Genomic DNA, 14,849 nt, shown 5'->3' with positions numbered 1-14,849 from the left:
TGTCTCTATTGTGACTTGCCACAAGGTGAGCGAAACACCACATAACCAAGAGCTGTTACATCGTATATACACATGTAGTGCTGGAGGGCTAGAAGTATAATTATGGATATCAGGAAAAAATGAAGTTCCTACAGAGTTTAGTTCTCAGTGAGCAGCCTTTGTCCTAAATTTGAGCAAATTGCCGATGTGAAGTTTTGGCTTTGCTCCTCCCCCCTCCCCAAACCAGATGCCTTCCTGGTTAGCCAGGTTTCTCCAGAAAGTGTACACTTCTCCAGAAATCTCTTCTCCCTGAAGCACCACCCATGGTAAAGAATCTCATTGTTCTTCCAAGACTGCCAATTTCCTGGAACACATTTAACCTCAGGACCTTCAGTCCTCAGCGCATGGCTCCCTGAAGGAAACCTCCACAAGGGTTCACTTCCTGAAAATGTGTTTTGATTCAAGTTTGCTTGTTTTCTCTTGAAACAAGATAGATGGCAAATATGGGAAGCAAAAGGATTACAGTTAGCAGTTTGGTTAATGCTGTTAGACACACACAATACAAATGTTTACCAAAATGAGATTATACCATACATACTGCTTTGTGACCTGCTTTAATCTGCCCCCTTCCCAACATCAGTAAGTATTCTTCTACAGCAGGATTCTCCTGCAGGACCGACAATAGGTTGTAGAAACATCACCTGAGGGGTCAGGGTTTTTCAAACTACATAAAGTCATACTCATATGCCCAGTCCATCCTTCCTACCACCAAGACTCGCTGACTCGGGGCATCTGGCTGGCTCAGGCAGTAGAGCACATGACTCTTGATCTCAGAGTTCAAGCCCCACATTGGGAATAGAGATTACTTTAAAAAAAAAAGAGGGACAGAGAAAGAATTGCTGACCCAGACAACGAGTGTCAGTGGTGGGACTGTGCAGTGAGCACCCAGTGTGTGAGTCCTCAAAATGGGAATGAGGCCCACTGTCCTATGATATAGAGCATTTAACTTCACTGTTGGCAATTTCAAGGGAATCTTTATTGGCAGAAGACGCTCTAGAAGATGCTCGAGAATCTTTATTGGCAGAAGTGACTACGCACGTAGACTACCTGGGATCAAATCCCCTCTCCTTTATTACCCACTTTGACTTTCAGAATCTCCACCTGTAAAGTGACAACAAGACTCAACCTCCTGGACAAAATTAAGTGAGGCGAAAAACATAAAGAACTTTTTCTGGCAATAAACTACTCTGAACATCATACAAAAAACGGTTACCCAGGACCATCTGGGTGGCTCAGCAGTTGACTGTCTGCCTTTGGCTCAGGTCATGATCCTGGGGTCCTGGGATCGAGTTCCGCATCAGGCTTCCCACAGGGAGCCTGCTTCTCCCTCTGCCTCTCTCTCTCTCTCTCTCTCTCTCTCTCTGTCTCTCATGAATAAATAAATAAAAACTTAAAAAAAAAAAACTGGTTACCCAGTGGTAAATTGCTCCCATTAAAAAAAAAAAAGGATAATGTGAAAGAAGAATTTATAACTACATTTTATTTTTTTTAAAGATTTTATTATTCATTCATTAAAAACAGAGACGCAGAGATACAGGCAGAGGGAGAAGCAGGCTCCGTGCAGGGAGCCCAATGTGGGACTCGATCCCAGGGCCCCGGGGTCACGCCCTGAGCCAAAGGCAGACACTCAACTGCTGAGCCACCCAGGCGTCCCTGTAACTACATTTTAAAAGTGGACACCCTTGTTCTACGTATGACAGAGTACCATGGGGCAATTTAGGACGCCTTGTCCTAACAGCTATGAGCAGCCATTCCCCTACCACCCCAGACAAAACATGTTGCCCCATCTGCTGAGGAATGCAATAAATGTTTGCTTATTTGGATTGCACTTGTGTTTCAATTCTAATGTGTCAGATTCTCTTCAGATGACTCTTCCCATTCCTTCTCTTTAGAGTGTGTCCTGTTATCTTACAATCATGACAGAATCAGCTACAGTTTTGACCAACTTTCTTAAAATATTAATTAGTAAGTCCCAACTCCTGGGCACAGACACATTTCCCTTCAGATCTCATTGGCAGAGTTAATGTTGTTGAAGGCCCTGGTGTAAAGGGTTCATCAGCCTCTTGAAACTTAACTATCACCCTTTTTTCTTTTTTTTTTTTTTTAAGGTTTTATTTATTATTCAAGAGAGACACACAGAGACGAGGCAGAGACATAGGCAGAGGGAGAAGCTGGCTCCTCACAAGGAGCCCAATGTGGGACTTGATCCCAGGACCCCGGGATCAGGACCTGAGCCAAGGCAGACGCTCAAGCACTGAGCCACCCAGGTGCCCGACCACTCTTTGTTTTTCCCACTGATTAAAGTGTGTGTGTGTGTGTGTGTGTGTGTGTGTGTGTGTGTGTGATGTTTTTAACTCTTCTTCATAAAGAAAAAAGACAAAAGACACAGGTGGATCTAGGGTTTTGGGGGTCCTGGAGCAGATACAATACGGAGAGTTCTCTGTAAGAAAAAAATATAGAGTTACCTGAGCAAAATTAGGTGGAACATGAGAATTTATTCAGAATGAGAACAGAAATCACAACAAATTGCTTGAACCTTGGAAATCCAGATCCGCTTCTTCCAAGGTGATTAGGAATGCTTCCTGGATGCACACCAGCTCCTCCTTTCTGTCTAAAATACTCTATAACTTCAGTGTCCTGAGGATTCCAATGTGCTTTGAAAGACCCAAAGCTTAAACTTCATTAACTCTAAATCTAAGCATAAATCTACTTCTGGGAAAGAAATGAGAAGGCAAAATAATGTAATCAGCTTGCTGAAACCTTCAAAATTTAAAGGGCTCTAAATGACAGTCACTTATTTTATAGTAGGTATACTAGTTTCCTGTCATTGCTGTAACACATTACTGAAAATTTTTTTTTTAATTTTTATTTATTTATGATAGTCACAGAGAGAGAAAGAGAGAGAGGCAGAGACATAGGCAGAGGGAGAAGCAGGCTCCATGCACCAGAAGCCCGATGTGGGATTCGATCCCGGGTCTCCAGGATCGCGCCCTGGGCCAAAGGCAGGCGCCAAACCGCTGCGCCACCCAGGGATCCCACATTACTGAAAATTTAGTGATGTACAACAACACAAATTTATTCTCTACAGTTCTGGAGGTTAGAAGTCTGCAGTGAGTGTTACAGGCCTCAAATCAGCATAGTCAGGGCTGGTTCCTTCTGGGGCCTTTAAAGGAGAATCTGTTGCCTTGCTTTCTCCAGCTTCCCATTTCTTTGGTCACAGCCCTTTCCTTTACCTTCAAAGCTAGCAGTGGCCAGTCAGTCTTATACCACATTACTCTGACATTGACCTTCTGCTGCCTTTGTTCTCATTTAAGAACCCTTGTGATTAGGGCTGTCTGCATGTTCAGTCGGTAGAATATATGAGTCTTGATCTCTGGGCTCTCTGGGTGATAATTTCAAGCCCCACATTGGGAATGGAGAATACTTAAAAAACAAAACAAACCCTTTGTGATTATATTGTGCCCACCCAGATGGTCCAGGGTAATCCTTTTATCATAAAGTCAATTGATTTGTCAATTCCAGATGCTACCTTAATTCCTCTTTGCCCTATAACTTTACATACTTCCAGTTTCCTGGGGATTAGAATATAGTCAGTCCTCTTTGGAAGACCGTTATGATGTCTACCACAGTGAAGAAATTGTGTACCAGTTACTTTTTTTTTTTCAAGTAATCTCAAGGCCCACCATGGGGTTCAGACTCAAAACCCCAAGATCAAGAGTCCCACGCTCCTCCATCCAAGCCAACCAGGTGCCCCGTAAGTGCCAAGTACTTTGGAAAAAGTTTTTTTGCAATCAGATTCCTGTAACTCTTTATTGGTTCTCCATTTGGAGAATTTTTATTTTTAATCAGATGATTTGTGAGGGAAGCCAAAGCACAATTGTACATTTCAGAATTGAAAGGGAGTTGGTACTCCGAGCTTAGCATGCCCAGAAGTATGCCGTCTTTGGTTTTTCTCCAGTTGAAGGCAACTAACTACAAAACTCCTCCAAATGCTAGAAAATATCAGATGTAGGATTTTCACCCTAGAGAAAGCAGAATTGCAAAAAATAGCCGATTGAACACAGGCTTTTACTCTCTCCTAAACTGCATAGATACTAAAGGAAGGGCAGTTTTTTAAGGCATGAAACTACAGGGATAAAGTGAGCATGACAAGAAACTTTGTAAAAGCTTCAGAGCCAATGAACATGTGGTACTGACTTACTATAACTGATGAAGAAGGAATTGTTTCCTCAGAGGGAAAAGCTGTCCGTTGAAGCCACCAAATCATCAGGGCTTGAGAATTGGCTGGCCCCTTCTGACAAAAGAGGACAGGATCTCTAGATGCCCCTCTCTCCCTGCAGATTCCTGGGTGATGGGCCTCCCTCACCCCAGTACACAACAGTTTTCATCTTTAAAGAGGGGAAAGGAGAGTGGAGTGTCTAATAAAAAAGAGAAGAGTTAAGTAGATGACATCTGCATACTACACTGCAGAACTTGCTCAACCCAGAATGATAGCAGCTAGTCTCTTCCTTCCAAGTAGAAGACCAAACAAATGTTTCTCCAGACGGGAATCTATTAGACCCAAGATAAAGACCTAATGATGTTGACAAGGATGATGACATCAGGGGTTTCCCACAAAACAGCCAGCTCACCCTATGGGATATCACACCCACTTAGAGCTCCCAGGCAGCTCAGAGGCCCTGACTTGAAGTAAGAGCAGGCACTGAAGCATGAGGAGATCTGAGAAAAGCCCCTAATAGGAAAACATAGAGACCAAAAAACAAACAGAAGAAAAAAAAAATGTGGTGAAAATAGAAAGCATACAGGAAGAAGAAATGTACATTAAAAAATAAAAATAATAACTAAACCTTTACTGTCTTCAGAGAAGCCATGAATTCTTATTTCAGCCCATCTACAAAATCAGAATTAGAAGCTGTAAGTTTTTTTAAAGATTTTGTTTATTCATAGACACAGTGAGAGGCAGAGACAGGCAGAGGGGGAGAAGCAGGCTCCCTGTGGGGAGTCTGATTCAGGACTCCATTTCAGGACCCCGAGATCACAACCTGAGCCAAAGACAGATGCTCAACTACTGAGCCACCCAGGTGCCCCAAACAGATTTTTTTAAGAAAGTAACAAAGAGCCCTTAGGAAAAAGTAGGAAAAGAGCCCACCAAATCCCCCGCACAGCACCTGAAAATAGAGCCACACCACTGAACCAAGTCCAAAGAGAAGATTCTACAAGTTTCTGGGGAGAAAGCTGTTTAAAAGAAAACCAGGTCCAAAATGGCGTCACTTAGGCTAAAGCCCCAAATCTGTAAACACTTGATACCTAACCTAACTGCAGTTTCAAGTCCCCAGAAATGTAACCTTTAACCAGTCCACATGGAAATCTCCTGGTCAGAACTGGGTAGTTTACTGATAGACCCCCACTCCCCTTGGGAGAGTGACCTTGCCTAAAACAATGGATCGATCATTTGCTCATAATTTCCTTTCATCTGCTCCCTCTCTACCTTCAAAACCTTTTCCCTTCCTGCAGCCTCTTGGAGCTCCCCTCTACTTGCTAGATGGGATGCCACCCAATTTAGGAATGGACTAATAAAACCCATTCAATCTTAAAACTTACTCTGTTCAGTTTTTGTTGTTTCACCAGTTAAAAGGGATCTGAATGAGTTCAGATCTCCAAAGGGATGCTAGAACATGATAAAGACAGTGGAGCAGTGCTTTCAAAATTCTGACAGGAAATTATTTCCAACCCAGAATCCTATACCCAGTCATGTTATACATCAAGTATGAGTATAGAATAAAGACATTTCCAGGCTTGCAAGTTTTCAAAAATTTAACCTCCCACCCATCTTTTCACCGGGAAGCAGGTGGATAGAGGATGTGTTCCACCTAAAGGATGAGTAAACCAAGGAAGAGGAAGATGGGAACCAGGAAAAGGATATGTGCTCAGAGCACAGATGGGAAAAGCACAGGATGATGGGAAAGGCAGATTTCTAGCTGTGAAGCTCTTCAGGTGACCCTGTGAGAGGCTTTTTCAAGATGAGGTTAATTAAATGCTTGATGCAAATGAACATATGGAACATAATGAACATACTGAAAGGAAACATCAGTTTCACTGGAGGAGGGTTTGGGGTTACGGTAGTGATGTGTGTTAGCGGTCATAGAAAGCTAAGCAAATAACACAAGATAAACAAAAAAACCAAGACAACTGAAATTAAGGGTCACCAGAAAAATAAGTCCAGAACATAAAAAATAATAGCAGCTTACCACATAGCTCCCTTGTGAATAGAAAATAGAATTATAATAATGTGAATAGTCACTATAAATCTAGCCAAAATTATGCCCCTGTCTCAGGAGGTGGAGAAACGTGCTCTACAGGGCTTTGGCATTAGTGGGAACACAGGAAAGAGTGCTAAATCCTCATCTCACCTGGTGAGAAAAATGGAAAAAAAACAAAGAACCGAAAAAACAAAAAACCTAAAAATGCATGAATATGATTTAGAGATGTGGACATACACATGAAAGAATCAGCTACAGGATTTGAAAAGTGGTTCCCTTTAGGAGAGGGAACCTGGGGGAAGGGGCCTGAGGATTGCTATTTATCTTATTCTTCCTACTGTAACAAAATTAAATCAAAATTTAAAAAAAAAATTTTGAAAAGAAAGCAATATTACTGAGTGAACAATTGTATTCTACTTTTCTGGAAATGTTTAGATCCAGATTAATGAGATTGTTTATATTATATTATGAGCTCTTTAGAAGAAAAAAAAGCCTTGTTTAGATTTCTTTATATTGGTCCTCAGCCCGTATTAGCATTTCCATTTGTCCCCAAAGTAATTATATTAACATTACATTAGCATATGACTTTGCCTTTTCCAGAACTCTAATTAAGATTTTAAATAAGATGTATACCGGTGGGAATCTCTCCTTCACCCACGTTAAACACCTTTCCTATTTGATTATAATTCCACTTACTAATTCCTTCTGGCTTTTGTCTTCCAAACAATTTTTGATTTTTATGACCCGAATGCAATTTGAACTGGTCCATCAAATGGTTTACAAGGCCCAGGTGTAAGATAAATTGGCAAACTAAATAAAAAAGAAGACAACCATTGGGTAGCAATCAAGGTTACCCCAGCTGATCTGCTTATTAAAAGGACCACACTGTGAATTTGTTTCCAATTCATCCTAAGTATTTTTTAGGCACCTACTCTACACTGAGCATTATGCTAATAAGAGCGGCCAACATTTGTCAAGTCCTCCCCACGTGCTAGGTTCTAATTGCTTTACCTACTCCGCATCATTTAATTATTGCAAGAACCTATGAAGTAAAGACCATTATCATTCCCAATTTGCAGGCAAGGAAAATGAGACATGAAGAGATGAAGTATGTTTCCTGAATTCCTTAGGGAACTGCTGAGCAGGGACTCAAACCCAGAATCCACACTCCCAATCCATGCTGCGTGTCCTTTCCCAGTGGAGGAGACCCTCAAAACCAAAGAAAGACAGGAGCACTTTACTGTGGTGTAGAAAATTCTCTCACTATACTTAATTATCACAACAATGTGAAGAATGATTATTACTTCCTTCTTTTTGTGAGATTGACCAGGAAACACACCCAGAATCACAGAGATAAGCTTCCGCCCTCAAGAAATTTACTTCTACTGGGGGTTAAACACACAAATCCAAAAGGAATTGGCACATCTAAAGATGATGTCAAATGTGTTCTTTGCTGTGTTTGCAATTTTTTTTGTAAATGTTTATTATTTTACAATATATTGGCTTTCATGTTGACAAAAATCATTTCCAGATTCCCCTCTTTTTATAGGAGTTTCAAAGCAGGAAAAATGCCTAGGTTTAGGAAATGGTAAGAATGAGTGAAAGAGCAGAAAATGGGAACTCAAAAAGAGGGAGGTTTTCTGCAGGTTAGAGAAAGGGGAGGAGGGGAGCTATTGAGAAGTAAAGAGATGAAAGGAAGGGAAGTGTAGTTTAGAAGAGTGATTTTCCCTGAGGCAAGTCTATTTTGAGATAGGACCTGGATTCAAGCCTTCTAGGGCCAGACCACTGACCAGTATGTTCTTGGAGAGGCTTTCATAAATAAGATGCTACCACTTGCGTTTTTTTGTTTCTGTTTTTGGTTTTGCTTTTTTTGTTGTTTTTTTGTTGTTGTTTTTTTAAGAATGTCAGAGGTGTAGGTGAGAAGAAAGAAGAAGTCTCTTAGCCAAGACCTATGCCAGTTTCCTCAGATGAGTGCACATCGTCGCAAGCCAGAGAAGTATTGCTACTGCTTAGCATTTGGGACAGAGCCAGTGGTGACGCTCAGCAAATATGGGTTCCATCTACTTGAAAATAATTGCCTTTACATCTTGTGACATCTTCCATGGACTCTGCAATGAAAATCAATTATAATCCCTTTTGGTGGGAGAAACTAAATTAGAAAGAAAAATGATTAGAAACAGAAGGCAGCTTGATGCTTGTGATGCCAGATTTGTTCAACATGTGATTCAAAAGCCGTGGATAAGTTTTTCTGGCCGTTCTCCCAATGAACAACCTTTAGCTTACTTAAAAGCCAAAATCCATGACTCAAAAGAGCGTGCTAGGAAGAAATTTTTGACAGATAAAATTAGCTATTCCTGGCAACATCAAATAACATATATACATACACTCACGTACCTTTTTTTGAAATGAAGCTCAAAATACACCAGGATCTAACTCGAACTACTCCCCAGGTTCCAAAACTCAATTATAATAGCTAACGTTTATCAAGGGCTTACTATGTGCCAGGCGTTGCATTTAATTCCCACATCAACATCATGAGTTAGGTAGGTACTCTTCTCATACAATCTTATTTTAAAGGTGAAGACATGGAACCAAAGGGAAGAAAAGTAACTGCCCACAAGTAGAAAATGACAGAGCCAGGTTCTGGACAACTGAAGCTTCAGATAGTCTGACTCCACTGCACTCCTGATAAAGCCTTTGCCTTTGAGGAGGTTAGAGCCTAATAATGGATTCAGACAAGTACCCTTCAGTGTGGTAAGTGCATGCATATGAAGAGTGCCAAGGGGAACCTGGCTGGCTCATTAGATCAAGCCACTCATGATCTCAGAGTCATGAGTTCAAGCCCCACGTTGGGCATGGAGCCTACTTAAGAGAGAGAGAGACAGTGCTATGACCTATGTAGGAAGAACAAAGACCCTGGCCTTTGGCTATTAGGCAAGGCTCCATGAAAAGGGCAACTAAGCCAAGACTGAAGCTAAGGATGGGGAAAGGGAGAAAGAGTCCCAAGCAGAGGAAGAAGCAAGCCTCCAAGGCAGAGAGCGCTCACTCAAAACCATGGGTGGATAGAAGAGGATGATGAAGAGCCATTTTGAGAAATTTTAAGGTAAGGACAAACCTGACCAGATACCCATTTTTACAACTGTTGTTGGCTGCTTTGATGAATAACTTGTGAGTAGCACAAGAAGAGAAGCAGGGAGAACTAGGAGGGGACTATTGCCTTGGGGGCACCCCTGGCCTAAACCCAGGCCATAGCTGTGAAGATGGAAAAAACTGGAGGAACTAGAGAGTTACTTAAAAATGTGGACTTGACAAGTAGAATGACATCAAAGGCAACAAGGAAGACAGAATCAAGAGTTGTCCCAAGTTTCTGCCTTGGGCAACTGAATGGATGGGAGCCATTCACAAAGATGGGAAATTCAGGAAAAGCAGCAGATTCAAGAATGGGTCTGAAAGAAGATAATTAATTCCATTTTGACTATGTTGAGGTCCTCATGCAACATACAAATCTATAGGAGGATCATTATGGAAGAATAATTCACATGAGTTATTCTAATCACCCAGTTGCCCCAATATATTTTTCCCCTAATATGTTTTATTTTATTTTTAGTAAATGAGTTTTCTTCTGCTTCAGAGTGTACCTTCTCAGCAGGAAGCAAGCTTTTATGGACTTTTCTTTTTTGTTTTTTTAAAATATTTTATTTATTTATTTGAGAGAGAGAAAGCACAAGCAGGGGGAGTGACAGAGAGGGAAAAGCAGGCTGCTAAGCAGGGAGCCTGATGCAGGGCTAAATCTCAGGCTTCCGGATCATGACCTGAGCGGAAGGTAGACACCCAACTGACTGAGCTACCCAGGCACCCCCTCCTTTGATTCACAAGGTTTTTATATGTATGCACCTTTTCAATAGAACTTTTTCATCTAGTAATCCACAACTATTAAGATATTAATAGGGCATTTCAGGGGTAGCAGTTTAGCGCCGCCTTCAGCCCAGGGTGTGATCCTGGAGACCTGGGATCAAGTCCCACATTAGGCCCTCTGCATGGAGCCTGCTTCTCCCTCTGCCTGTGTCTCTGCCTCTCTCTCTCTCATGAATTAAAAAAAAAAAAAAGACATTAATAGGGCAAAAAATAAGTTTCTTCATTAGTATGAACTTATGTTAAGCTTAAGAGAGATACAGATGGTTACGTATAGAAGTACTATAGATATGTTTATATACATAATATAGAAAATGTTATATCATAGTATTTCTTAATACACACATGTATTTCTTTGCTCTATCAGCAATGACATCCCAGCAGCAATGAGCACATGTACAGCCCACATCTTGGTTTCTAATACTGTTTCCCAATAAAAGGAATTGTGTGGGTTTCCTTAGAGAATTGGCAGATCCAAAGACTGGTATAGAAAATATACAAGATAAGCCTGAAGGGGCTCCTGGCTGGCTCAGTCAATAGAGTGTGTGACTCGAGTTTGAGTCCCATGCTGGGTGTAGAGATTACTTAAAAAGAGGAAGAAGAAGAAGAAGAAGAAGAAGAAGAAGAAGAAGAAGAAGAAGAAGGAGGAGGAGGAGGAGGAGGAGGAGGAGGAGGAGGAGGAGGAGGAGGAGGAGGAGGAGGAGGAGGAGGAGAGGAGAGGAGAGGAGGGGGAGGAGGAGGAGGGGGAGGAGGAGGAGGAGGAGGAGGAGGAGGAAAACCTAGAGCACCTTACAATGACAGAAAGTAAGGAAGTACTCCAAAAACAAAAACTACCCTACATTGATAAGGACATTTGGGAGCCAAATGAAAGAGCTTTCAAGGCCAAAGCTGGAATAATTTGATCAACAAAATAAAGTAGTATTAGATTCTAATACAAAGTAAAAAAAGTCATGATTCCATACTGACATAAATAATTGAATAAATTAATAAAGGGGGGGTGACACAAATCTCTCTTACAGAAGACTTCTAAGTTATCTATATAAATAACTCCACCCTCAAGAAGATGGAGGTTAACTCCCCACTCTTTAAGTGTGGCCAGCTTATAGTGACTTCTTTTCAAAGAGATTATAGAAAGGACGTAGGGGGAGAGAGAGTCACTTTACAGTGGAGAACCTAACAAACACTACTTTATCCAGGTGACCAAGGTCAATACTGTATCAACAATGATAAGTCATACTGATACTGTGTATCCTTGATATGATAAAAATAGCTCTTGACCTGTATGGTTTTCCTCCCCCCAAAAAGCATAACACTAGTCTGAGAAAAATCAGATAAATTCCAATTCAGAAGCATCCTATAAAATATTTAACCAGGATTCCCTCAAAAATGTCAAGGTCATCAAAAACAAAAGAAGTCTGAGAAACTGTCACAGCCAAGAAGAGCCTAAGGAAACAAGAAATGTAATGTGGTATCCTGGAACAGAAAACTAACATCTAGTAAAAACTAAGGAAATCTGAACAAACCGTTGACTTTAGGTAATAATAACGTATCAATATATTTTTTAAAGATTTTATTTATTTATTCATGAGAAAGAGAGAGAGAGAGAGAGGCAGAGACACAGGCAGAGGGAGAAGCAGGCTCCATGCAGGGATCCCAACGCGGGACTCGATCCCAGTCTCCAGGATCATGCCCTGGGCTGAAGGCGGCACTAAACCGCGCTAAGCCACTGAGGCTGCCCTCAATATTGGTTTGTTTGTTTGTTTGTTTGTTTGTTTTTAATGCGGCAAGTATACCATAGAAATTTTAGGTGCCAATAGGAAAAACAGGCTATACGGTATATGGTCACTCTTCCATACTATCCTCTCAGTTTTTCTGTGAATCAAAAACTGTTCTAAAAATAAAATGTATTGTTTAAAAAGTCCCTTGCTTCCATCAGAACCTTGTTTCTGATGAGTCTTTCTAGAAATACTCTATTTTTTTTTTTTTAAATACTCTGTTTATATAAGGAGATATTGTCAATTCACCCCTCACTATTCTTTCTCTACTCTGCTCTGTGCCCTGAGGACTGACCGTATGAGCAAATGAACAAACTGTCTGGCTCCTTAGCTGTCTGGCTTCTTCCAGTAGATTTTGGGCAATGGAGAAAGAAGGGGTGGGGAAGATCCAACCAGCAAAAGATGAGAAGTAAGGAAGCGGAGAAATCTGGATATTTATTCCCCAAGCTTCTTCCTTGTTGGCCTGCTTCCATTCCTTTATTAAGGGCCACAGTTCCTGCTGGGCAGCTGGCCCTCTCCTACCCTCAGGGTTGTGGTAAGAGCTCCCACCTCCTCTTCCCTCAGGCTAGAAATGCTGGCAGCTGTCTTCTCAGACAGGAGACAGCTGACAGCTCCCGTCAGCTAGCCCTTGGGTGCTTCACCACTGCCTTGTTGATTTTCCATGACCTGCCCACACTTCTATAAACAGTCCCTTTATTAACTGTCTTTCAGGTCTTATGCTTTGTTGCTTGGACTCTGACTAATATACACAAATGTATATTCCTTTCCTTGATATGACTATGAGCATGCTATACACACTTCCTTCACCTTGCCTTTTTTTTTTTTTCATCTATTAATCATTTCGGGTTCCCTTCCATGTTCATGTCTATCTATCAACTTTATTAGTACCCCCTACTATCTATTGTCCGTGCATATCACACTTTAAAATATTATATCCAAAGAGAGGAGTTAGGGCAGCCCCGGTGGCGCAGCGGTTTAGTGCCGCCTGCAGCCCAGGGCGTGATCCTGGAGACCCTGGATCAAGTCCACATCGGGCTCTCTGCATGGAGCCTGCTTCTACCTCTGCCTGTGCCTCTGCCTCTCATTCTCTCTGTGTCTCTATGAATAAATAAATAAAAAATCTTAAAAAAAAACAACAACAACAACAACAAAGAGAGGAGTTAAACACTGAAACCTAGCAGAGGGACCAGGAATGAAGCCTAGGATGAATGGAGAAGATAGGACTAGAAATTCAAGATATAGTGGTGAGAGGAACCGACAAGGCCAAAGCTCTCCAGAGGTAAGCTCTTTCTCCAGAAGAAGGTGGAATTTAAAAAAGGTCAGCTTTGGAGTCAAACTGCTTGGGTTCACATTCCAGGTCAGCCAAACTGTGTGATCTTGGGCAAATTACTTAACCTTTCTTTTTTTTTTTTTTCATAATCGATTTTATTAGATAATTTTGTATCCATCAGCTTTGTTCAACTCTTTTTTTTTTAATTTTTCTTGTTTATGATAGAGAGAGAGAGAGAGAGAGAGGCAGAGACATAGGCAGAGGGAGAAGCAGGCTCCATGCACTGGGAGCCCTACGTGGGACTCGATCCCGGGTCTCCAGGATCGTGCCCTGGGCCAAAGGCAGGCGCTAAACCGCTGCACCACCCAGGGATCCCTTACTTAACCTTTCTATGTGTACTTCCTCATCTGTAAAATGGGAATAACAATATCCACCTTAAGGAAATTCTTCTGCTCAAAAGCAGTTCAGTTTTCAAGTCATACCACACTGGGTAATATGGCACATTCAGTGGAAATAATGCCATAAATTTCCACCCTGTTCTCAGTCCTTTTTTTTTTTTAAAAAAGATTTTATTTATTTATTCATTTTATATATATATATATATATATATAGAGAGAGAGAGAGAGAGAGAGAGAGACAGAGACACAGGCAGAGGGAGAAGCAGGCTCCATGCAGGGAGCCCGATGTGGTACTGGGTCCCAGGACTCCAGGATCACACCCTGGGCCAAAGGCAGGCACTGAACCGCTGAGCCACCCAGGGATCCCCGTTCCCAGTCCTTTGATTCTTTGTCTTCAACCTCCCTCATCTTCCTTCTCTGCTCATCTTACCAATCTGTCCCTTTCTGTATGATAGGCTTTCTCTCTCGATATTTAAGGCTTGCTTTTTAATGAAGAATTCGCAGATTCTAGGATTAATTGTGTTGTTACTAATTTGTAGTTCAATAGAGGGAGTATAAATAATTTTAAAAACCATTTTTTTAATAAAGCAAAGTAGCAATCAGCCAGCCAGAAAAAAAGAAAGGTAAACTGTCCCAGATAATATGCTGTTGTTTTCTACCAAAAGCAGTTAGAGTCATTGGCTGGATCAATGTCTGCTCAGATCTAACACGAGTTATCTTAACTACTGAGGAGAACCTACTGAGTGTAAGGCACCATCAGCCCCCCAAAAGTAAAGTTATTACTCATACATGCAGTAATTAGAAACAATTGAATAAGTTCTAAATACTAAATTTTTTCCCTTTTATACGTGTCATTTAAAAACACAGCTACCAGCACAACTATTCAGAAAATAGTTCTCCAAAGAGTTCAAGGTATTTTATTTTATTTAAATTCAACTAATTAACATATACTGTATTATTAGTTTCAGAGGTGGAGTTTAGTGACTCATCAGTTGCGTAATAACACCCAGTGCTCATCCCATCAGGTACCCTCCTTAATGCCTGTCACCCTGTTACCCTCATCCCCCCAAGAGGTCAAAGTATTCGAGATTTTTTTTTTTCCTAGCCACCTGAATCCAAGGATCATCTGCATCTTACAGAAGAAAAGAGGTCTTTCATTCTCCTTTATGACCTCTCAAGGGCTTGGCGCTGGCCC

This window comes from Canis lupus, chromosome 18 (genome assembly GCF_011100685.1).
Source record: "Canis lupus familiaris isolate Mischka breed German Shepherd chromosome 18, alternate assembly UU_Cfam_GSD_1.0, whole genome shotgun sequence".
Classification (NCBI taxonomy): domain Eukaryota; kingdom Metazoa; phylum Chordata; class Mammalia; order Carnivora; family Canidae; genus Canis; species Canis lupus.
Note: the sequence above shows the minus strand (reverse complement) of the source record.